Source organism: Macrotis lagotis, chromosome 8 (genome assembly GCF_037893015.1).
Source record: "Macrotis lagotis isolate mMagLag1 chromosome 8, bilby.v1.9.chrom.fasta, whole genome shotgun sequence".
Lineage (NCBI taxonomy): Eukaryota > Metazoa > Chordata > Mammalia > Peramelemorphia > Peramelidae > Macrotis > Macrotis lagotis.
Genome location: NC_133665.1, coordinates 72,170,113 through 72,197,381, shown reverse-complemented (window position 1 = coordinate 72,197,381; position 27,269 = coordinate 72,170,113). Strand labels below are relative to the sequence as shown.

Sequence of the window (27,269 nt, the reverse complement as noted above, 5' to 3'; positions counted from 1 at the left end):
TTTGTTTCTTATGGTAGGACTCATCAGCAGTCCAAGAAGAAATTGAAAAACTAAGAAGAGAAATAGGCAGAAGTCAATTTTAGTTCAAGGGAAGAAAGAAGGCTTTGTGGAGGTTGAATATCTGAGTTGGGTATTGAATGAAGAGAAAAAATTCAACAGACAGACATATAGAGGATGTTCTAGACAAATCATGATGTCAGGAGATTGGTAGAACAGAATTGAAGAATTGATTTCCAGTATGGTTTGACTGTAGTCTTTATGAAGAGCAGGTTAATGAAATCAACTTAGAGAGAGAGATTGGAGCCAGACTTTGGAAAACCTGCATTGGCTGGAGTAGATTGTATTTTATTCTGTGCCCTAGAGATGCTTAACCTTTGTGTGTGTGTGTGTGTGTGTGTGTGTGTGTGTGTGTGTGATTTGAAACCTATAAACCCCTTCAAAGAACAATGCTTTTCAGTTCAAGCATTCTCTAAAATTATAAATGAATCTAAAAGTATTTTTAAAATAGTGATCAAAATAATTTAAAAAAAAAGAAATCTTGATCTCCTGCAATCTCTCTATACACCTCTTGGGGATCCATGGACCCTATCTTAAGAACCCTTGCTATATATGATGGGAGTGATGTGGAGGGGGGCAGGGGAGAAGGGAACAAACCTGCAAACAAGGAAACTTACCTTAGTATGAATAGTGGAGAAGTATGAAGGCTGTGTTGGAGGGAAGAGAAGCTAGAGTTAGCAAAATTCATTAGTAGATTATTAACAATAATATGAGTGAGAGATGAGAGTCTTAATCAAATTGTTGCCATGGAGGAGGGTAGAAAGGATGCTATGAATACAAGAGCTTTTTCTGAAGTCAAACTGATAGGGATTGAATGTGGGAGAGGAAGAAAGAAAGGGGAAAAATGATTCTCAGGAACATACCTGACTTCTCAATGGAGAGTGGGAGACTACAGATACTGAATATTGTATATGCAATCATGCTATCTTTGTTGGGATTTTTTTAATGAAAGTATAGATTTATGGGGAAAGGATATTTTGAAATGTCTGGAGAAAAAAAAGTCATCATTAATTTAAAAGGAAAAACACTGGGCTTTCTAGACTGAAAGACCAAGAAGCTAGTGGTACCATCCCCACAAAAGAGAGAAATTAGGAGGCCAATAAGGTTTTGAAAGCTAGAGAGTGAATTTAGTTAGTTGTGAATTTTTGTGGCTTATGTTGCTGGTGGGGCATATCTATATAGATATGATAATTGAAACTATAGGGGTAGACAGAATTGCCAGGGAAGAAAGTTCAGATGGAGTTGAGGTAAGGGTACAAATCTTGAGAGATGCCATATATAAGAGGAAGAAGAAAAGAAACTATTAAAGGATTAATATTGTAGTCAGAGAAGTAGGAAGTGAACCTGAGAAGAGGAATATCACTACTTGAGCCTAGGAACAAGGTGACTACTTCTTTGGAATGTTGCACGATTGGTCAGGTGCCATTTGGACTAGATGACCTCAAAGTCCTTGCTTCCATTACAAAAGTCTATGATCCAGTGATCTCTGAAATGCTAATGGTGAAATCTCTATTCAAGGTATATCCCCACAATAGTTGAGAAGATGGCAAAAGGCAATAGTATAAATTACAAATTATTAATTTTAGCATTAGCTACAATGGAAAAGATAAATAATCATTGTAGGAATTCAATTGAAATTTCATTGTGATTTTCTTTTTTTTTCTATTCAAATAAACTTGTAAGCATAAAAGCAAGGCCCATATCTCTGCCAAGTAAAGTAAGAAGGTAGGAATTTTTCAAAGGAATCATATTGGATCAAGGAATAGAAGGAAGGTAAGGGCAGAAAGGGAAAATGAAAGTACTTAGGAAAAATTAATGTACATCTAAGGGTTATGACTCCTATCTAGCAATTATTTTACTAGTAATAAAAAGAGCCAATAAGAATGAAAAGAGGAATTCTGAAGAGCAATCAAGGGCAAGAAAGAGTCATGGTGAAGGTATGAAATATCAAGCACAGAGAGATTAGAAAGATTAAGGTTTAGGATAAGATACTGATTTTTAATCAAAAAATAATTTTTGTATATAGAAGGTTATTTGTTAACTTATTAATTTATTAACATCTTAATAAGTTATGATTCTAAAGTTCATTTCTAAATTGGATATTTGGAACCTGCAGAACATTTTTATATAAAAGTAGTGTTCTAAATGGTTAGGATCCAAGAACTCCGCACAAAGGCAGATTTAATTCATTATTCCATTCAGTTCAGCTAACATTTATTTAAATACATACCCTGTACATTGCTCTAAGCACTAGAAAAAAATAGAAACATAAAGAAGGAATTGTTCTCCTCAAGGAGTTTATCATTCAGTATGAAAAAAGTCTCTTACAAATATTTGTACAAAATAAAAGGTCATAATGGAGCACAGGAGGAAAAAAGAATTTTTAGAGTTGTTAGGAAGGAAAGATTTTTTTCTAAGTAAGAAAATCACCAAAATCTTAATTTTCATGCTATTTGAGGAGGACTTTTAGTTGGGAAAGATTTAAATAGGCAGAAATAGTCTGCATTAATATTGTTGCTACAGGAAAACTTATTAGAAGTTCTAGTTTCTTTCAACTCTACTTGTTGAGAGGGAGGCTCTCTCTCCTCTCATTCCTGAACCACCTTTGACCATCTGGGGGAGGTGGGCAATGGACAAGACATCTTAGGTAAAGAGCTGAATTTGAAGTTTTGGTGGTAAGATCTAGGTTTCTAAAGAAGTGACAATTTGGATCTCTGGAGGACAATGGAATGTTCCAGTTTGAAGGTACATATAGAGAAAATTAGAGAAAATAAGAACAAAGGAATGAAGTATGTAAAATATGAGCAATATCTCAGAAAAGACATTCTTGAAGGTACGGGTAATTAGGAGAAAAGAAAGGTCCTTCATTCAATGCCAGAAGACATTTAATTCCTTTCATTTTTCATGCTACTTATATACAAAGGACATTTCTAAGGAGGGAATCTGTAACCAAAAACTGGAAAATAAAATGGTAGAGATTATTGAGACTTTTGAAAACAAGAGAGGGGATATTTTTTAATGGAAATTATTTCTTCTTTACATAGTACCAGATTCTAGTGTTTTCATATCAATGGATATTCAGATGAAACAGAAAAGTTTAATCAAATATGCGTTCAGGGGTAGCTAGGTGGTGCACTGGATAGAGTACCGGCCCTGAAGTCAGAGGTACCTGAGTTCAAATATGTCTTCAGACACTTAATAATTACCTAGTTGTGTGACCTTGGGCAAGCCACTTAACCCCATTGCCTTGCAAAATGTGTGTGTGTGTGTGTGTGTGTGTGTGTGTGTGTGTGTGTGTGTGTGTGTGTGTGTGTGTGTGTGTTCAGTCTTCATCAAGACAATCTATCCCCCCCAAAAAAATCTGACGTGTCCAACTGTTATACAAATTATTTATCTCAGATATTTAATATTACGGAGAATCCATTGAACTTCTTTGTGAGAAGCTTGATTTAAAACTATAGCATCTTAATCAAAAAGTATTCATTAAGCATCTATTATATTCCAGACACTGTGGTAGGATCTTGAAATAAAATTACAAAAGACTCAAGGAACTTACATTTCACATTTATATAAGGCTTCAGAGTAGCATGCAGGCTATCTTCTGGTGTAAATAGAATAAAATTAGAAAAGGAAGTAAATTGGTCATGTATCAAGATGAATAGGCCAATTCCTACATTGGATTTTAGAAGATACTTTTTTTTAATCTGAAGAACGTCTTGTGGCATATAAATTTTAGTACTAGTAAGCTAAGCGGAACAATGGATTATTGAACCTGAAGTCAGGAATGCCTAAGTTCCAGTTCCCATACCTACTATCTGTGTGAACCTGAGCAAGTCATTTAACCTTTGTTTAACTCAGTTTCTAAATCTGTAAAATGAAGTAATTATAAACAACTCACAGGTTTGTTGTAGGGATAGATTGAAATATTTACAATGGACTTTACAAAACTTAAAGCATAAAATGTTAGCAATCATCATCATCATTTTTCTTATTTTCATTGCTAATGTTGTGAATATTATTATATCCTGTATGAATTAGAAGGCATGGGTAGGTGGCAGTCTGTGCCAGTGAAAGGAGAGTCTACTCAACTTGACTTCATCTCAAATCACAAATATGTATTAATACCTCTTTTGCTCTAGCCACTGGGAATGCAAGGACAAAATTAGAGTCCCTTTTTTCAAATAGCCTTATTTTACTAATGGATACAACATATAAACATAGATAGATAATTAAAAACTAACAAAGCATAAATTTAAGGAGGGAATGTCAGGGAAGACTTCACATAGAAGAGCATTTGATCTGAATCTAGTTAGGTTACAAATGGCTCAAGAATACTTAGTCCAGATTGATTAAAATGGTTTTTATTAAGATATCTTAACAAAATGGCACACCTCTCTCATGAGAGAGAGAAGAGAGGAGAGGGTCAGGGAAATCCCAAAATACAAGCTCTTTTATGCACTTTGAAAGATTTTGTTCCTGCCCCTTCATGCCAATCATAGGCTGGGGTCACAAATCTAATTGATACGTTGGTTCCTATATATTTCCCCACTCTGCTTATTTAGCAAGAACAGATAAATTTCTTTGAGCATGTGCAAAGGAGAGGGTCAATACTCTTGGTTATTCTTGACCAGTTTTGGACTAGTTTCTTCTAATCTAGTTTGTCATTTTTGGAATGGGATTAGGAGAACACATCCAGTTTTGTGACTGGCTGGGGCCATTCCCCCTTTGTAATGGATTTCAAAGAGGCTCCCCTCTACCCTGTGAAGACCAACAACTCCCTTCATTCCTCACAGTTTTGTTGGACAAAAAGAGGACAATTAATTAAAAAAGAACCCTTTAATGGGAATGAACATATATTATATTAGGTTATGAACTAACATTAATAGTTGAGCCTAGGACCATCAAAGATCTCAAAAATCACATCTATTTAACAGAAGTTCTCAATATCCTAAAGGCTATTCCCAAGTGGTAGAGAAGTCTTCCCCAAACTCTTCTAATTAATAATCAATATAACTTTCAGAAAAGAGAGGAAGAAATAGGACAGAACAACAGAGCAGAGTACAGTTTGATCCATAATATATTACCTTTTGTTATCTTGAAAAAATGAATGAAATATCAAAGCATCACAAAAGTAACCTAACCAAATATATCATGTGCCACTTTATATTGAGACATCTCTAAGGAGTAATACTTGAAATTGTTTAATATTTCTTTGTATGTCTAGTCAATCTAGAAAACTACCTAACTCATATTAGGAGATTATTTAGTGATCCAAGAATAAACAAAATACCCTTTAAAGTAAAAAGGGATTTGGAAAGTTTTACATGTAACAGTAAAAATAAAACACACCAGTGAGTGCCATCTACAGATTTGTTTGTATGCATTTTAACTTTTTTACCTGAGCTCTGTCTTATTTTATTCTATTTGAGTGGGGTTTTTTTTTGACTGCAAATGTTGCCAGAGAATGTGATGGATTTGAGGTGATGACAAGCATGAACTGTAGTCTCAATTATTGCTAAATCTGGATTTCATTTTCATGTATAAAACAAGTAAGATGAGAAGCTAGACTTGTATAGATGAAAGACAGTACTGTTAAGTCTAACAGCATCTATGAATAAAGAATCAGATCATATGTCCTAGGTATATCCTTATTAATGGGAATATTTTAAAGTTAAGGGAAGTAATTGAATCACATGGAATATATTAAGCTTAGTTCTGTTTTTTATATTAGTGATCATGAAGAAGTTTATTCCTAATTCCTGAAAACAAGGCAAAAGAACAATCTAGATTTCAAGCATTTTGAATAGATTTATCCCACTGCCAGAAATATATTCTTATTAACTACAAAGGAATTTAAATATTAGAATTCAGTTCCAATGTATAACCAAACATTAATGATAAAAAGGAAATGTGCTTATGTGCTTATTACTTCTTCAAATTGTATTGGCATAGGTAAGCAGATAGAGATCATATCATAATAAAATTTTTCCTAGAAAGGAATGGAAATTGTTTCTTTTTATTTTTTGTAGGGTCACATTTATTTATTTATTTTATTGATGCTTTATTTTTCCAAATATATGTTATGAAAATTTTTCAACATTCATCCATATCCCTATGCATAATTTTAAGTTATAAAATTTCCTTCTACTGTCCCTTCCCAATCCCCTCCCCTCAGTGGCAAACAGTCAGGTTAATATTGTACATACATATTTGTGTTAAGCACGTTTACAGATTAATCATTTTCAGTATGAGGAATTAGGATTAAGAGAAAGAAACACATGAGGTATTTTTTTTAAAAAAGTGAATATAGTATTCATCTGACTCTGAAGGATTTGGGGGTTTTTTTGGTTTTGTTTTTCTTCCTCTGGATGGAGTTAGCATTGTCCAGAGTCAGTCGGATAGGGTTGTCCTAGCTCTCTGACTTGCTGCAAACTGTGTCCATCAGGGCTGATCATCTCACATTGTTGTTGTTAATGAGTACATTGTTCTCTTGGTTCTGCTCTCTTCACCCAGCATCAGATTTCATCATTCATTCTGTGATTCTCTGGAGTTGACCATTTTGGTTTCTTTTAGAACAATAGTATTCCATAATATTTATGTACCATAATTTGTTTAACCATTCCCTAATTGATGGGCATACCCTCAATTTCCAATTCTTTGCCACTACAAAAAGAGCTCCATGATTATTTTGGAACATGTGGGACTTTTCCCATTTTTTTGTGATTCCTTCTGGATATAGGCTTAGAATTGGAATTGCTGGATCAAAGGGTATGAACAGTTTTATTGCTCTTTGGGCATAGTTCCATATTGCTCTCCAGAATGGTTGGATTCCTTCACAACTCCACCAGCAATGCATCAATGTCCCAATCCTCCCACAACCTCTCCAACATGGATCATTTTCCCTTTTTGACATTTTAGCTAATCTGAAAGTGGTTAGGTGATACCTCAGAGTTGTTTTAATTTGCATTTCTTGAATCAATAATGATTTGTAGTATTTTACATATGATCATAAAATACTTTAATTTCTTTATTTGAAAACTGTCTATTCATATCCACATCCATATACACTGACCATTTATCAATAGGGGAATGGCTTGCAATCTTATAAATGTGATGCAGTTCTCTATATATTTTAGAAATGAGACCTTTATCAGAACTCCTAGTTGTGAAGATTGCTTCCCATCTTTCTGCTTTCCTTCTAATTTTGGCAGCATTGATTTTATTAGTGCAAAATCTTTTTAATTTAATATATTAAAAATCATTTATTTTACAGTTTATAATACTCTATTTTTGTACTCTTTCAATAGATCTGATAGAGTATTTCTTGGTCTATTAATTTATCTATGGTGTCACCCTTTATGTCTAAATCCTGTACCCATTTTTAAATTTATTTATATAGGGCAATGGGGTTAAGTGACTTGGCCATGGTCACACAGGCAATTATTAAGTGTCTGAGACTGGATTTGAACTCAGGTCCTCCTGACTCCAAGGCCAGTGTTCTATCCACTGTACTGCCTAGCTGCCCCTCCTGTACCCATTTTGATCTTATTTTGGTATAGGGTATGAGATGTGGATCTATGCCTAGTTTTTGCCATACTATTTTCCAGTTTTCCCAACAATTTTTGTCAAATAGTGAGTTCTTATCCCAGAAGCTAATGTCTTTGGGTTTGTCAAACAGTAGTCATTTCCTACTGTTTCTTTTGAACCTATCCTAATCTATTGATCCATTATTTTATTTCTTAACCAATACCGGGAAGTTTTTATGACTGCTGCTTTATAGTATAGGTTTAGGTCTGGTAGAGTATCTCCTGTTCTTGGGCTTTGCTGTTCTTATATAGACATGCTGATGATTTGTGTGGGTTTATTTTATATCCTGCTACTTTGCTGAATTTTTTAATTGTTTTCTCAGGTTCTCTCATTATACCATAATATCATTTGCAAAGAGTGAAAGCTTTGCTTCTTCATTGTCAATTCTAATTCCTTCAATTTCTTTTTCTCCTCTTCTTGCTACTGCTAGCATTTCTAATACAGTACTGAATAGTCATGGTGATAATGGGTATCCTTGAATCACCTCCTTATCACCTATTATCACCTATTATTGGAGATGCTCCAAGTTTATTTCCTTTTATTGATTTATTTATTCCATTTTTTATTTCCATAATCACTCATTCTACAGAGTGATTGAAGACTGGAAACACATTTTTGGTATGTTAGAATTTTTCTAACAAAATTAACTACATAGATTTTTCACATTTCACATATCTTCATAAATTTTGATTAATGTTCATAGCGTAGTTAAAATCCCATTAGTCAATTCCAATGGAAAGTCAAAAGGAAATGCTTACCTTAAATATATGCAGATAAATAAATATTACATAATTTAATGACAAGGAAAATGTTAACAACTAGGGGAGACAGAAAAGGTTTCCTGTACAATGATAAATAGACTAAGCCTTGAAGAGAGGAAGGTGAATAGGAAGGTTATTTTTGTCTTTGTACCTCTGTTAGTTAGCTAAGTGCCCTTAATGAATTAAACAAAACCCCAACATTTTAAAAGCACCTACTTTGTACAAGGAACTGTGTTAGATGCTACAAATACAAAAACAAAACTGTCACTGACCTCAAGGAGTTTACCTTCTGCTGGGAAAAAGGGCCTTCTAAGCTGTAAAACCCCTACTGCCATGGAGAGAGATTATGGCTTAGGTTTGGGAAGAGAAATTATGTTGCCTGACTGGAACATAGAACATAAAGATTAAATGAGATTGGAAAGGTAGCCTGGGGCAAGCTTATGAATGTATGAATGAACTTAACAAATATTGTACTATCCAGAGAATTTATATATACATATATATATATATATGTATATACATATACATACATATTTGGTCCTATATAGGACCAAACTACTTAATTAATAAAGTAAGGATGAATACGTGTTGATTTGAAGTAAATTGAGTTTTATATAATGAAAAAAGTGAGTCAACGACTAACAAAGTCCTCTCTTCTTTTGTATTGTGCCTATCATCACTGACACTTCTTGTTTTATATTGAAAATACTGAGTTTAATGTGAGTAAAAGAGACTTTCTTCTTTGACTTTTCCCTCTTTTTTGATGAATTTAGCATTTTTCAAGTGAAAATGTCTTTTCTTTCCCATACCTGCAAAATCACACAGTATGTTGTAGCCCACCCTAGTCTTGTAACTGTTTAACCTTTCCATATTCCATTGTGGAGAACACCAAGATTATATGATCCAAAATGCATCTAAACAAGTAGAAATTATGCAATCAAATTGATTACTTTTTCCATTCAGACTTCAGAGGTTTCCAAATTTCTCAAGTGAGTTGATTTAACAAGTAAAGAATTTTTAAAAGGTGACAACGGTTCTATTAGTTTCCATGAGAAACTTTTCTTCTGAGTGCTCTTCTCCATAACCTTTTTTATGGTATATCTTTCATGGGTTGCTTTTCTTTTTCTTTTGCTCTGTTTGATATGTTCTTAGTAGTTCACACTTGAGAACCTTTCCAAAGGTGAGTTCCAAGAAATTGGCCATAGTTCGTGTTGTTTGCAGAATAGAAACTGAAGAGACTCAACAGACAAGAGGCAACTTAGAATGATTATTTTAAAACGCATATAACATTTGTGCTATCATTCACAAAGAAATGGCTCTAAAGGTCTTATGGATCATTTAACTTAAAGTCCTTATTTTATTGCTCCAAGTCACAAAATCAGTTTAAGGGAAGAGTTGAGACAAGTTTGTGAAAACTAGTTCACTTCTACTTTCATCATCACTACAGTTCTCAACTGTTGTGAATTTCTTTCATCAGATAGCCTTTCTCATTCAATTCAACATTTATAAATACTAATAAAATAATAATAAGATCTAATTATCACATAATAAACACATTTGATGCTTACTTAGTTCCATTGAGGGAATGGGAGGTTTGGGACATTAAGAGAAAGAAAAGTGAGCCAATTTAGCAACTTAGATCACTTTAGGAGAGAGTATGTCACAGTAGGACTACCATAGTAGAGGAATTTGAACAATTGGAAGTGGGGGTATGGAATAGCATAAAACTATTGAATTCTTGTAGTAGCTTGGTGGAGGGGGGGGCTAGAAATGTAAATAAAGAGAAGTGGGAAGATGCCAGGAAAAAAAAATGTGGTCATCTTTGCTTAGAATTGTGTTGATGGCAACCACCCCATGCCACTGAAAATTATCTCCTATGGTAATTGGCCATCCCCCAATATTCTACTTATACATTGTTTATAGAGTAATACATCACTTTTGATTAGTATCTCTCTAGTTTCAGGGCTATACTTTTTTCTATAAGGGATCATGTATGCCTGTCATTCACAAGCTATTTCCTCATTTCAGATGCTAGCCAAGTGTAGCAGATGCTATTGCTGTCCTTTCTTTTGAATGAAGTGGAAAGTAGGGAGAGAAAGAAATTTGATGGTATTGTTTTGGGGTTTTTTTTTTTTTTTTGCTGGAATAGAATTAAAAACTGCTTGTGGTAAATTGTCCTCTGGTAACTATTCACTGAATACTTTTTTTTCATGTAATGTAGTTTCATAGGATAAGAATCTGCCCCTATATTTGTCAACATAATGTAAATGACCTTCTCCATTCTACTGTAGCTATATTACAATTATAGTAATTCAGACTTCTCATTTGGGATCTGAGCTATTTCTTGTGCACACAATTCTATTGACTCTGACCGTGCCATCTGCTGTAATCATTTATATTTCACACACACAATGTTTGTTATATGCCTAAATCCAACAAAGCAAAACTCTAAAATTTTCCACATAAATAAACAATTTTTAGAGTATTTTTAATTCCCTTTCAGCAGCAAGTAGGATTGGAGAAGGTATGTTGAAGTTTCTAAGGAATAGTTGGGGAAACTGGCTCTTCCATATCAGAAATACATGTATATGTATATGTATATGTGTGTGTATGTATGTGTGTGTACATGTACATGTATGTATCTATATCTGTATCTGTATATATGTATATGTATATGTAAATATATATATACACACACATTTCTGGAGACCCAGTCTCCATTAGAGTACCAGAGAAAAGCCCAAAAGATAATCCAACTTAAAGACACTTGATTACATTTTCTTACTTAGCTTTCAAAATACTGTAAATGAAATTCAATGGTAGTGGGACAAGCATCACAGGGCTATGTTCTTTCCCATTCTAGTTCCTGGTCTCAACTAGATGATCTCTAAAATGAAGAGTTTGGAAAAGATGAGTTTGAAGTTACCTCCAGTCTGAAAATTCTATGATTCTCTAAACTTCATTGTTTCCATATTAACTGATTGAATTCCTAGTTCAATCAATTTTCAAACATATTTCAAAAAATCTTCTTGGTTAAAAAGTAACTTCCCAGATTAGTAAATGTTCATCTATTTCTTTGCATAATAATTGCCATTCATCATTTTATCCAAGTCTATGAAAACGTGTCACAGTCACAGATCCCAATACCTGCTGTTCATATTTCTCTAAGGTCCTCAGTAGTGAGCACAGCTTAAGGGTGTTTTAAGAATTCTTCTCTATCCAACACTATTCAGGTTTCTGGGCAGTAGATGAGGCTATGTTTTGCATACATTCTTGTAGCTCAGTAGGATTACTTTGAGTAAGAGAGAATGATGCTGAGTGATCACAGTGACCTATTGTCTTCAAAGCCCTTTTCCATGCAGTTGTTGCCTTGGTTAGCTGTAGATACTGTGGTATTTGGTTTTGTATAAATTATTGCAGAGTTCTATCTCTGGTTCAAATGTTCTTAATAATTTTTTTTCATGGACCCTTTTGTCAATCTGGTAAAATTTCTGAATCTTTCTCAAAACAGCATTTTAAAATAATTCAAAGAAATGCTCTATTTCAGTTAGAGGATGGGGGACACAAATATCTTTTTACTTTTATACTGGTTATGAATTATCTGAAATTCATCCACAAACCTCATCTTAATAACTTCTATAGACCAACCAAAGATACTAAGATATAGGTCTAAAAAGAGCAGAATTCAAATATTCCAACCTCTTCGCATATTATAGACAAAGAAACCAAGGTGCAGAGAGTTATTTGCCCCAAGTCACAGTGGACTTCATAGAGTATAATTTCTAATGCTATCCTGCCTCCATGTTTTAGCTTATAATAAATGTTTAGTGACCAAGTAATTTTCAATTCCCATTTTGGATAAAAGTTCTGTTTTCTCAAGTTATTTCTCTAATTACCTGAGAGGGAATTTCCCATTAGAATTTTTCCCTTAGAGTGATTATAGGCATATATATATATATATATATATATATATATATATATATATATATATATGTATACATATATATATGTATGTATATATTTGTATGTTTATGTATATGGTATTGATAAATTCTCCCAAAATATTTTTTTCTAAATGATGGATTGAAATCTAAAATCTTTAACAGGATCATCTTTGTACTCAAAATAGGAAAATAGGAAATTTCAAAAACACTCAATAATTCAAAAGTATCTCCAATCCTGTGAATATAAAATACAAATCACCATTTCCTGTAATATTCTATATGATATCTATAAGTTTGGGATGTTACTGCCCAGACTTAAGACAGGGATTCAAAATAGATGGTGAGGATGATGGATGATAGCACAATTTGTCTAGTGATAAAAGGTTTACAGAGCACTTGCTTTATACTACCCTGTGAGAAAGAGCTTGAGTATTATCATAAATTTTATGCTCATGATATTTATTCTGAAAATGAGGAAAATTGGGTACAAAGAGGCTGAGTGTCTCTGCCATAGTTCCCATATAATGTCTAATGGTACCTTCAGACCTAAATATCTGTTATTCTCTAAAATGTATATACTTAGTATTAGTAAGTTTTTCATCAAATCCTTTTTAAAAAGTTTTATAGTTGTACCTTTTAAAAAACTTTTCTTTGTTTAATAATACCCTCTCTAACATTCCTCTAAGATGATGATGATAAAAAAACTGATATTTATAGAACACTAAGGTTTACAAAGTGCTTTCAGTACATTATCTCAGTCCAGAGTAATTATGAAAGGCAAGGAATGCAACAATTTCTTCTGAGTTTTTCCATTTATTTGCCAAACATGAGATAGAAATAATGACCTTGTAAACTAGTTTGATCCTGATCATTTTCTATGGGAATCTATATTGGAGAGCCATGAGAGAAAATGGTTGAATGAAGCAGAGTTTTTTTTTTTGATGGATAAAAAAAAAGGCTGTCAATTTGATAAAGGCATCTGAGGGAGAAATTTACTCTTCCTTCCTGGAAATCCAGCCCAAATTTTCATATATTTAGTAAATACATATTAAATGCTTTCCATTAGAAAGGCAATATGCTAGGAACACACAGAATTATGGAGTTTGTTTCTAATAGAGACTCTGTTTTCATGGAGTCTTACCCTCGGGCCATTGTTAATTCTGAGCTTCACCTAGGCAAGCCTACTTGTTGGACCTCTTCTATTGCTTTCTCTCCCCCTGCCCCGGGAATATCTTCAGAGCCCACAAGGTAGGGTTTCTTCTGACAAGGCTCCTCTACCTAGACTTGTCAATAGAGATACAGGCCTCTTGGAGGTTCACAGGACCCAACATCACTACCTGTCATAGGGCACAACTTATAAACTTAAAGAGAATCTTGAACAACCAAATCCCTGCTACTCTGCCAAATGGTTAGCATATTTCCATCCCTATATAATTTCCTCTTCTCAATGATTCAATTGTTATTCAAATCCCATTCACTACCCCCAACTACTTGATCCTTTACTCCTACATACCTCCACTTCAAATCTGTTCATCCTTCCACAGTCCCCTCTGGAATACTTGTTCTATAATTAACAAATTTATTTTTATCTTTTTTCTTACATCTTTTGGCTCTTAGTAAGACCTCACTCCCTCTTCATGATACTCTTTCTAATATTGGCTACACTTTCTTTCATCTTCCCCTCTCCTTCACTGGTCAAGGTGGGAGAATAAAAATTCTCCTCATATTCTAGTCTTTTCTCTGCTTGCTTTACTGAACAACCTGTCCCTTGAAGTTCACACTATCCAAATGTATCATCCAATCAAGATTCTAGTGACTATTTTCTGTAGACCCCAATAATCTTCTTCCTCTCTCAATGATTTTAATACCTCACTCACAATCTTTCCTTCCCATCTCCTACCTTTATCATAGGGAATTTCAATATTCAAACTGATGATCCTCTGAATTCCCAGTTGATCAGACTATTCAGTTTTTATGATTTGCTCTGCCACACTACCTCAATGTGTTGCATAACCTTGCTATTACTCACAAAGTTTCCACATCCAGATTCCCAACCTCCAAAATTCTTTCATCTGATCTCAACTCCTTATTATTCCATCTTTCTATATGCCTTATTACCTAATTTTACCTAATTTTGTAGTTACTATCACCATGACTTCTTTTCCTCCCACCTCTGTTCTTTCTGAGGTCATTATCCCTACACTAATTCTGCTCCTCTTTTATCACCATAATGAAATAAGTCAACTCTAAACTATCCTTACTCTAACATCCTTTGACTCTTGTACTATCACCTATTATGCCTTGTCAAACCCTATCCCTTTGTTACTACTACCATTCACCTTCAAGTGCTACTAAGGAGCTGAAGGAGATCATAAACTCTGCTGATTGATTCCACTATAAACTTAGAAAATCTGAACTAAGCCCTCACTGCAGCTTTGCAAACATTCAGTTTGAGCCTTTGCACTCATCTTCACAAGTATTCTAAATCATCCCATCTCTTTTTAAGATTCTCACATGCCCAGATGTATACTTCACTTCATACTTCACTGAAAATATTGAGAGCACTTGCCAATAGTATTTCCTTATCCCCTTTTCTCCTCATCTTATATCATTTAGACATTTAGCCTAGTTATCTCCTCCTAAACTTAGAGCTCTGCTGATGTGGTCCTTTTCTTTACCAAGACAAAACCATTATATGATCCTATACTATCATCCCCAGACTCTTACATCTTAAAACTCTTTCTTTCTATCTACTGGAACTTTTTTTTTTTGGCTGCTTTCAAAACATGCTTATGTCTGCCTAAAACTCATTTGATCCATCCATTGCCACTAACTATTATACTATATCACTCTTCTTCTTCTTTTTTTTTTTTTGGCCAAATACATTTAGGAAAGTCAACATTTAGAGCTTCCACTTTTTCTGACTCTCTCTTTTAAATTGTTTGCAAGCTGACTTCCAACCTCATCATGGAATTAAAATTGCCTTTTGCAAAGTTATCAATTTCCTAAGTGCCAAATCTAATAACTTATTCTCAGTTCTCATCCTTTTATATCTCTAAAGGCTTTTACACTATTGATTATCTCCTTCTGGAGAATCTTTTCTCTCTAGGTTTTTATGACACTACTTTCTCCTGATTAGCCTATCTGTTCAAATACTCCTCAATTACCTTTGCATGTTCTTCATCTATAGCATGATCACAAATAGTGGGTGCCTCTAACCTCTTTTCTCTTTTCATGGTGCTATCTCACTTGGTGATCTCAGTATTATCCCTGGGTTCAGTTATTTCTGCAAAAATGGTTCACAATTTGTTTATCCAGTTTTCATCTTTTGTATGGTCTTCAGACCCTGCTTCTTACATATGTCTTTTAAATATATATATATATATATACATGTATATATATATATATATGTGTGTGTGTGTGTATGTATACAGAACTATTTGTAAGCTTCTTATACTCATTATATTCAAAGCCAAACTCCCCATCTTCCCCCAAATTATCTTCCTTCCCTTCTTTAAAACTTCCCTATTGCTATCAAAGAAATCACCATCCTCCCAGATAACCATGGCTATGCCACCTGAGTGTCTTTCTCAAATTCTCATTTTCCTCCATATCATTTACTTAATCTTGTCATTAATATCTTCTTCTTGTATATATGTCTATCTTTTTAATAAATTATTTATTTTTACAAATACATGTTATGAATGTTTTTCACCATTCATCCATATGCCTATGTATATTTTTAAGTTACAAAATTTCCTTCCACCATCCATTCCCACCCTGCTCCCCTCAGCAGCAAACAGGTTAACATTGTACATACATATTTGTGATAAACATGTTTACAGAGTAGTCATTTTTTGGTATGAGGAATTAGGATTAAAGTAAAGATACATAAGAGATATTTTTCATAAAATATTCATGAGAGTCTAAAGGGTTTTTTAAAAAATTATTTTGGTTCTGTTTTTTTTGGTTTATTTTTCCTTCCTCTAGATGGGATGAGCATTATCCATAGCCAGTCTAATACTATTATCCTAGCTCTCTGAACTGTTGAGAGGAGCTGCTTCCATCAAGGTTGACCATCTCATAATGTTAATGTGTAAATTGTTCTCTTGGTTCCTGCTCCCTTTGCTCAGCAACACAACCTGTAATTCATTCCATGCTTCTCTAGAGTTCAACCATTCATAGTTTCTTATAGAACAAAAATATTTCATAGTATTCATGTACCATAACTTGTTTAGCCATTCCCCAATTGATGGGAATTCCTTCAATTTCTAATTCTTTGCCACTACAAAAAGAGTTGACATTTGTCTATCTACTGAATCTTTGAAGAGTCTTTCTATAGTGGATATTCTCAACCTAGTTCCTAACATTAGACTGTTGAACAAGGAAGGTTTTCAAGGCTGGAGTCAGAGAGCTTTTTTTTTTTTTTTTTTTTTAGCATTTGAAATGCCATTGTTTTTCCCTCCAAGACTTTGGTCACTTTTTCCCCATCTCTCCTCCTATGTATTAGAAAACAAAAGACCTGGTCATAGAACATTTTCTTTTATGTATTGTGCCCTGAAATTCACTTTTTATCTTGGTTCAATTAAACTGAAACTTATTGGTTTGTAGGACCCAATAATAACCTCATAGGCTTAGCCGAGCATTTCCCAAAATTCAATAAGATACTGCAAAAGTAGTACAGTTAAAAGATGCTTTGTTGTCATTTTTTATATCTGCTTAGAGGCTTAGCAATAAGCACATTTAAAATATCAGAAATAATAATAGACATTCCCCTTGGATGTAATTCTTAAGAATGATTCTTTGTTGCATGCATAATAAACATACCATTTCTTAAATTGTTCACCATAGCTTTTCCTCAATTTCCTAACAACAATTTTCTCCAAGCTAAAATGTATATATTTGTAGTGTGATCAAACCTGAATACAGCTTTGTTCAGAAATTTCTTTACTAAGCAATGTAAATAGGGTAATAAGTATTTGGCTGTAAAGTTGCTAAATTTAACATTGTCCCTCTCTGAGCCTCAGTTTCTTCTCCTATAAAAATGATGAGGCTAAAGAAGATAACCATTGAAATTACTTCCAATTCTAGCATCCTAAGTCCTGGGGAATTTAGGAAACTGGGTTTCTAAAGGGTGACTTGTAGTTTGACCCATATATGCTTCATCTTTCTCGATTCAGGAGTATCACAAGCTGCTTTCCTGTCTGACAGGTCATGTTTCCATTTTTTTTTATCATCCCCAAGACTTATCCCACCCCTTACATAGTCCTTTCCAAAACATCTCTTTTCCTCTCAAGCATCCAACAATATCCACCACCCCCCAATCTCTCAGATAAGGTCTTTTATATTTTATCTCTCCAAAATATCAATAACTCTTCCCCCTTCCTTATCTGACAATCCCTTCTCCTCTCACAGTCCTTTGAAACCATCCCCTAGTATTTCTTCCTTTCCTTTAGTGTCTGATGAAGAGATAACCCGCCATTCCATGACTAACCCTTGTATTTATACTATTGATCCCATAGCCTGTTACCATTTACTGCTCCCCCCCATTTCTCTACCAGCTCTAAGCTTAACAAACAATGCCACCTCCCTATTGTCTCAAAGATTAAATATGTAATTCTTTGTTTTGTATTTAAGGCTATTCATAACCTGGCCCCCTTTTGCCTTTCTCATCTTCTTATAAATCACTCTTCTTTTCCCATTCCACAATGCACTCATAATAGCCTTGCTTTTTATATAAACCTTACCATTTCCTGAATTTGTACTGACTGTCCACACCTAGAATAAATTCCCTTCTCATCTCCAACTCTTGGAATCCCTTGTTACTTTCAAGACCCAAATAAAGGTACCACTTACTAAATGAGATAATATTTGTAAAATGGTTATCATGATTGACACATTCCCTTTCCCTATACTCCTACCTTTCCTGATTCCCCTGGCTGCTAGGTGTACTCCCTTCTATAATCCATGTGTGTTTATTTAGTAATCACTTAGATTGTTAGACTTGTAGCCAGTAAGACCTGAGTTCAATTTCTGATGTAGATATATTAACTATATGATCCCATGCAAAAATCACTTAATCTCCCTAAATTTTTCTCAGGTTTTTGTTCTTTTAAATGGAGATAATGATATCACCTACCTCACAGTGTTCTTGTTAGGATCAGATAAGATAACATGCAAAATACTTGGCAAATTTTAAAGCACTATATAAATGATAACTGTCATCACCATCATTATTGTTATTATATATTCTTTTATGTGTATTGTCTTCATCAGAATGTGGACTTCTTGAGGGTAGAAATTGCTTGACTTTTTTTTTTGCATTCCCAGCACTTAGTACAGAACTTAGATAGTTGATGCTTAATAATTGATTCGCTAACTGGTGAAAGGATGTCCTGGAGTGCTTTCATCAACTTTGATAATCCATCAGCCAGTCAATGTTCAACATTTACTATATAAACATTAGAAGACATAAAGAAGTAGTCATAGGAGCAGCTCTGACGTGTAACTTGTGTTATCTTGGCCAAATCACTATCTGTCTCTAGGCTTTGATTTGCTTCATCATAAAATAAAGGCATGGGCACTGGACTCACCTGTCTAACTGTGAAGCTCAGGCATTTATCCTCTCAGGACTCAGTCCCCTTAACTATGAAATAATGGAGTCTGACTAACAGAGTTTAACTGAACTTCAAACTCTAGATACCATCCTTAAGGGATTGACAACCAAACTTGGGAGAGAGACCATTTATATATATATATATATATATATATATATATATATATATATATATATATATATATATATATATGTGCAGATTACAACACAAGGTACTATTATGTTAGATGAATTAGAAATTCAGAAGTTAGACCATGGTCTAACTTCTGCTCCATCACTAAATAACCTGAATAATCATTTTCTAATGTGTAAAAAGAGTAGTTTAGAATAAATCATCTTCCTATCTCTAAAATTACATGTTTCTATATTAAATGGAGAAATAATTCTGTCAACTGCAATTATGAGATGATGAGATGTGATGATGAAAAGAAATGAAAAATGAAATGTTATTTTCATATCTCTGTTAATCACACAGAAAAAAGTAGCTTATTATTATTGCTTTATGCCAGTTGAATGCATTTCTTAATAGTTGACCTCTTGTGTAACTAAAAAGTGTGTTCAATATAAGAAACTTCCTCCCCAGTAATATCAAAGTAACACTCAGTGTGGCCAAATAATAGTGAAATTTAAAGCCATGGGAAACCTTTGAGATGATTTGCTCCAATACTTTTATTTACAAATGAGAATAGCTGAGACCCAAGTCAAGTCAAATATTGTTAACTATTTATTAAGTACTTGCTTTGTGTTAGCCACTATGCTAAGAGTTATGTATAGAAACAAAAACTATTCCTGCTCTCAAGGAGCTTGTATTCTAATGAGGGAGACTTAATTGTGTATGTATAAGATATATACAGGGTAATTTAGTGAGAAGTCACTACTGCCTAACTTAGTGAGGCTTTTCTATGCAATAAATCAATAGATCAAACCCAGGTCCTTAGTTAGATAAAAACCTAAATATATTTTTGTCAAATGAGCATAATGCAGCAGGATGTTTTAGATTGGTGTCCCATGTCATTTGATGGTTGTCCATGAATTTAGAGACACCATCACTACATTTTAGTGGAATTCAATTGAAATGACTGAAGGTTTCTTAAATATTTAGTATGTTTTTGACCCTTTACTTAGTACTGGGGAATCTAAAAGAAGAAAATTCCAAACCTCAAGGAGTTTATGTTCTAAGGAGAAGGGGAACTTGAAGCAAAATGCACAAAACAATACAAAGTAATCTTGAAAATGAGAGTGTGCTAATAGGGTTGGCATAGAGAACAGGAAAAACCTTTAATAGCAGGGGAAACCTGAACTGTGCTTTGAAAGAAGCTAAGAGGAACCAGATTCTACACATGAGGGAAGCAGGACTGCTGTGTCCCAGAAGGTGTTAGTGAGTTGCTTTGCCTGGAGTGGACAATGTTTAAAGGGGAATAATATGAAATTTACTGGCGATAGAGGTAAAAGTCAGATTGTGGAGGACCTCACTGTCAAGGCTGAGAAGTTTTAGATTTTTGTTTCATCCTAGAAGCAGAGAGAGACTTGAATCTGGAGATTTTTGAGAAGAGGGATGACAGGGTTAGAACTATTCCTCAGAATATGACTCTAGCAACCATTTGGAAGATGAATTAGAGAAGAGAGAAATCATAGAGACCAATTTCAGACAAAAGGACAAAAAAATTGTTCCTCTTCTAGAGAAGTTTAAAGTCTACTGAAAGTGAGTCCACATATTTTTCACCATTAGAAGAAATTTAGCTTCTCTACTAGATTTTTAGTAAGTTCCCTGAGGGTAGGGATGTTTTAGTAATCTTTGATTCTCTTATAATACCCAATACAAGTTTGCACATTGTGGGCAATTTAATTAATGTTTGTTGAATAATGAATTTAGAATAAACCAAAGAAACGTGTTTTTTGTTGATATAAATAATACTCAAAATGTCAACTGACCTTGATAGGGGAATGGTTCCTAATTGTTTATTTGTCCTGTCAGCAAGTCTAATAATAACTTTAATTACAAATGTTTTTAAGTTTAACTATCACACTTTGTAAGTGTTGACTCCATGACTTCCCTTCTAATTAGCAATAATGACAATATTACTAGAAATACAACTCCTACATTCCTATGGAGAGCCAGGGAAATAAACATATCCCATTCATAGCTCCTCGTCCCCCATGCGAGTTAAATTAAGTCTTTAAAGATACCATTTAATGCTCCAGAAAAGGAAGTCAATTTAATGCCCTAGTGTTTAAAAAAAAAGTTCATTTTCCTTAAATGTGTTTCTTACTGAAGAGTGTTTTTACTCATCCTGGTTTGCTCATCTCTTCAATTTCAGAGGCAAGCTAATAGCAAGTACTACAAGCTATTGATTCCCTTAGATTCAGGGGATCACACACACAGAGACACACAGACACACAGAGACACAGACATAGTGACACACACACTCCTCTCAGATAAATTTGGTCTTCTATTTTAGCCCTCTTTTTGGGAGTAGGGGTTCTGGCGTTACCCTAGCAATTCTAGTCCACTGAGGAAGACTGCCAGAGGTCCCAGAGCTGGCCCAGAATTCAGGAGGGTGAGTGATGAGGCATTTGACAGAATGAAAATTGCTGAGCTGTTCTCACACCTCTCAGGGAGTCACTAAAATGATAGGATACCTTTGAAAAGACCCTTTTGAAAGAGCATCTGTGATTTTTCCAGACAACTATTCTTCCCTCTGGTGAAGTGAGGGGCAACATTTCATCCAGCTGTGAGAACAGTTTGAATAAAAGAGTAAGTTTGTTCCCCAAGCCACATTCCTTCAGAGATATTGTATCTGAGCAGTGAAAGTCATTTCTTCCCAGATTTGACTACATTTTTTGTCTTGAGAGGTTTGGAAGGTTTCTGTGGCTTTGTGCATAATACAATTTCTGATAAATAGGTCCCTAAGAAGCTAACAGTCTTTAAGCATATTAAATGCCCTGCCAATTAACTTGAAGATAATAATTTATCATTTCCTTTAATGAAAGTATACATTTTCAGATGTCACTCACCATCTGTAAATTTCAGGGCTTATGATTATTTCCATATATTTATATTGATTATAGTAAACTTCAACTGCTGTGATTTCCTTTGACCTGTTGCATTTGGATATATAATTTGATTAGACTTCTCAATGAGTCATTTTGTCCACACATATTTAATGAATTAGTTATTTTCCCCCTCTTGCCAGTGCTTATATATAATAGAGTCTGAAGGGAAAGGAAATCTGACTACTTACAGCTGAGTCTGGTAAAAGGGCAGTTAGGTTCTATCAGAAGCAACAGCTGTCCAAAATGAATTCTGAATGAAAATTACTAGTGAAGAAAAGAATCTAGGCATCTGCAGGAAATATGAAAATATTTTTATAACCTAATAGAGATCTGGACAGAGGTAACAGTGAGTTTTCCCAGCTGTATCTACATGATTTTCCCAACTATGCATGGACAAAAAGTGTACTGGGATACATTGCATCAACTTGGCAACATTTTTTTAAATGTTGGCTGCCTTTTTGAACAGGGTGTATTTTCAACTAAAGTAATCAGCATGAAAATGCTTTATTTTCCAACTGTTTTTTTTCTTTCTGTGCCCTCTGGAAATAAAATGAAGCTTAAAAATAGTCCTGTTATCTTTGCATTGTCTTTCCAATCTGGATTCTTTCGCTTGAGTTATTTTTTCTTTATGTCTTTGGAAAAATACTGTTAGGTCTTATTACATGGTATCAAATTTTTCATTTCTCTGATTGTTTCTTGTGACTGAAACTTGCAAGGTGGGCTTCTGGCATTAGAGTTTTACTTCCTGATAATTCCATTCATTTTACAGTTTTCTAGAAATTAAATATTGACCCTTAGGAAAAAAAGAAAAAAAAACTTTTCTATTTTTAAGGCACTATTTAATTTTTTTCTCATTGAAGTTTTACCTGAGAACAAGAAAGTCTTAACACAAAAATAAAAATAGATTGCTTTTTTCAAAAAAAATTAGCAAGTTTAATTCTTTCCTGCACATCATTCTGATTCAGACATTCTTTCTCAGTCACCAGCTCCTCACTTCCAGGTTTCCTTCCAAATCAATAGTCCATGATTCTTATCATATCTTTCCACTTATTGAAATTCCTAACTTCTTCCCTAATATCCTTCACCCTCAACCATTAATTATTCAGGAATATCCAAAGTCCAGGGCTTTACACTTAGTACTTCTGCAATCTTCCATTATACTTTTCCCTTTTCTATATACTATCAGTTTAGGCCGAACTGGGTTACTCCCTGTTCACCAAGATAAGATTTAATTTCCTATCAGTTTTCCTTTGCCTACACTGCTTCCTGAATCTGCAATGCATTCCCATTTTTTAAATGCTACCCACAAAGTAATCACCAAACTCAAAGAATTCATCAACTTAAGATGTAATGGTCAGTTAAATTGAGCTACTTACTCTCACATCCAGTTAGTCTGTTTCTGTGCCTTTGCCGTCTTTCATACCTATAATGAATGCCCTTGTCATCTCCAGTTCTTAAAATATTTAGCTTTATTTGGGGTTCTATTTGGGTACCACCTCCCAGAAGAAAATTGTCTTTGAGCATTTTAATACTCTCTCCTCCCTCAAAATGTCTTGTCCTAAACCCATACACATTAATGTATTCTCCTCACCAAGTAGGATCATAAGGTCTTTGAGAGTAAGAATTATCTTTACTATGGAAAAGCTCAGTCACAACTGTTTTAGATAACAGCACTGATAGTTTGAGTAAGGAAAAATAATTTGGATTTTAAAAATTCTTCTTTAATAAAACAGAGAGCAAGATTTAGTTTTGTTGGGGACTTTTGAGTTTACATTACTCAGGTCCTAGCATAGTGCTTGACTCATATAGTAGGCCTTGAAAAACACTTGTTAAATTCAATTGAATTCAATTGACATTATTTTTAATGTCCATTTAAATGAGGAAATCGCTCTTAAGAAAGAAAAAAATTTTGGCTTTATTAAAACTAGAACTGTTATCTCTAAGTAAAATCAGTAACCCCCTTTCATTTTAATACTAGATTCTCAGAACTTAATTGTATTCCAAGTTCCCTCTAATGACTTTATTTCTTGACTTACTCAAATGTATTCAAGTCAGCCATAATATTTTCACTGTCAGTAATCTTCTTCCAAATTATATAGTTTGCATTTTTAGAAAGATATATTGATTTTTCAAAAACTATTCCCAAATCTGAATTAAATTTATTTCTAAAATTAAGTTCTGTCACTTCCTAATATTCTTCCTCTTACCCCAATTGAAACCTTTTGTAAAAAACTTTTCATAAACGTTTAAGCAAAATAAACTGACACATTAACTGAGAATGATAGTATATGTATAATTATCTTTATCCCACCAACTCTCTGCAAAGAGAGATAGGTTTTGTTATTATAAGCCTCTGAGATCAAGATAAGCCATTGTTCAGAATTCTGGTTTCTTTTTGTGTTGTTTCTCTTTGCATTTTTTGGTCATTGTATATAGTTTTGGTTCTGTTTACTTTGCTCTGCCAATGTATATCTTTTAAAATATGTCTGTATTCTTCATATTCCTTGCAATGGCCCTAAATATTTCAAAAAATTTGGACAAGGTTGATCTGGTCATTTAGAAGTGAATATAGCTCTGGAAACTGGTCGATTTCTCTTATCATAAGTTAGATTCCATAGCCCCATCCAGATTCAAGTCACCAAGCAATCATGACCAGATGGGGATAATTCTAGCTGAGACCCTACTAAATAAATATCTTTCAAACTCCATCTGCATTATGAAACTTGTAGCTGAATTCTTTTGGTGATCCTTATTCAAATTCATTTCCCCTCTTATTTATACTGAGCTTTGCATTACAAAAAAATATGAAAGGAATATGTTTAGCAGATGAGTTAGGGAGAATGCCAAAAATCATGAAGTCTTGCTAAGATTTTTGAGTCTGGATTCAACTTCAGCATAAAGAGTCAGCCAGGTTTAGACTATTTTATTTGTTTGTCTTTCTGTCTGTCTCTGTGTAAAGAATCCTAGAAGAAATATATCCAGAGTGTGTATTTTAAAACGGTTACCAGTCCTCTACTGTTAAGTATTTTGTTATAAAATTTCTTATCAGCTCAGTTTGCCCAATTTGTCAGTTTTACTTTTCCAAGATAAAGTATAAAAACCAGTTTTATCTTTTATCAAAGATACTTTGTAGGAATTTCTTCCAGGCACCCATGGTCAAACCTGCAGATTTAATTTTGTCTTTCCTTCTCTTGATCCACTTCCACAATAGAGGTAGTCAGTTACCTCATCTTAACTTTTTGACTGCTCAAACATATAACCTGTCTGTCTACTCTTCTTTATTCTCACAACACAGCTTAGGCTTTCCTAATATTGTGCCTAGACCATTGAAATATCTTCCTTCCCGAAACCCTTCTCTCCAGTCTCCCACCTACCTTCCTAATGCAAAAATTATCTAGGTCTGCCCCTAGAAGTTTTTCCTAGGTCTGTCCTCGGAGACTTTAAAGTAGCCTTTAAACATTTAATGATTTCCAATGTCTGCTGAATAAAGGCCAAAGATTGGCTATCGAGGTTCATTACAGTCTGGCTTCAATCTACCTTTACAGCTTTATCTCATGATTTTCTTTTCCTTTTTTTTTGTTGCATTGCAGCCCAACCAGACCTCAAACGCTTTCCTACATTCCTTTGCTAATGTAATTTCCAATGTCTGGGATGCCATCATTCTATAATTCTGCTAGTTCAAATCTCACCCATTATTTAAGGCTTGATGAAATGCCAACTCCTTTAGCCTTTGATTTTCCCTATCCTATTAAAATGATCCTTTCTCCTTTTTTGTACTCTTTATTTTACATTATTTTTGTGTTAGAGTTACTTTTATCTTATTTCCTAGACTTGGTTTTGAGATTCTTTAGGAGAAGGATTATATTAGTCAACTTGATATCTCCCTTATCACCTTATTTAGGCATTTAAAAGTTTTTCTTAAGTTAAACTGAATTAAATGAAATACAATCAATATTTTAGAAATATAATCAATATTAGCTGGTATTTTCTAGTGGTGTTAAATACAGTTGAAAATATTCATCTTGTTTATATACTCATACACTAGGGCTCACTATAAGTACTTTCTTCTCACTCACAGGGAAAAATAGAATAGTTCAAGGATGTAAGTGAAAAGGTTAGGGGAGAGTCAGCTTCCTGATACAAGTATTTTCTAGCCTTCAAAAACAAACAATCAAAGTAGACAACTCAGACTTCTCTCCAGAATTTTTACAAAGATTGCTTTCTGATTTACAAATTGCTTCATAGATGGTTAAAAATAATTTAAAAAAGACATTATGAAACATCCAGTTCAGCTCCCTCATTTTACATGGGAGGAAACTGAGACACAGAGAGGGGAAGTAATTTACCTAAGGTCCCACACTTAGTAGTACACATAAGTTCCTAAAAAGTCGTCTCCCTACCCTTACCCCTTAACTGCTGCAGTGTCATTCCCCTCCACCACTACTCACATGTATACATTTCCATATTCATATTTTATTGAATTATTTTAACTATACATACCATTCTTCATTCTTCTGGTCATTAATTTGTTGCATGTTAGTCTAAGATTAGGAGAAATTTCACATTATTCTCCCCAATTTATTTTATATTTTGGTTTATAAAAGTTGCTTTTGCCTCAACTCATGCCTCTTTTAGATTCCTTCTCTCCTTCCCTCTCTATGTATCTATATCCTTCTCTTCACCTCCCCACTACAAAATCCTATTATCAAGTTGTCCTGCTGATGTTGCACCAATCTCCTTGAAGTCTCTACTCAGTTACACCCTCAGAATTTCTTGAATTTTTTTTTTGGTCTAAGACTTTGCTACATATCATAGATACAATAATTATATATATATATATATATATGATAGATATATCTATATCCGTATCCATATCCACATCTTCTATCTCTATCCATAAGTTACAGACAGCAAGGTTATGTCCAATCATGATTTTATGTCAACAGGATGACATCTTTTGGAGTAATGTAAAAATAAGGAATTATGAGCAGTTTAATAAAGAAACCTCAAAGTCTGCATCAGCTTTCTGCAAATAGTGGAGAGAGAAGGACACTTAACCTCTTCACCTTTTTGAAGATTTTTCCAACTATATCCCTTCTCAGGAGTTTTAATAGGTAGAACTAAGCAAGCTTCCAAGACACCTCAACAGTCTCAGTCTTGGGCTGTATTCAGAACCCCACTCTCCCCTTTTTTTTTAGGTTTTTTTCAAGACAAATGGGGTTAAGTGGCTTGCCCAAGGCCGCACAGCCA

General features: G+C 34.0%; 1 protein-coding gene across 4 annotated transcripts in view; it reads left to right on the top strand.

The window, feature by feature from the left end:
• Nucleotides 1-27,269, top strand: part of PTPRD (protein tyrosine phosphatase receptor type D) — a 604,004-nt gene that overhangs the window by 545,049 nt on the left and 31,686 nt on the right. The gene's annotated exons all lie outside the window — the stretch shown is intronic.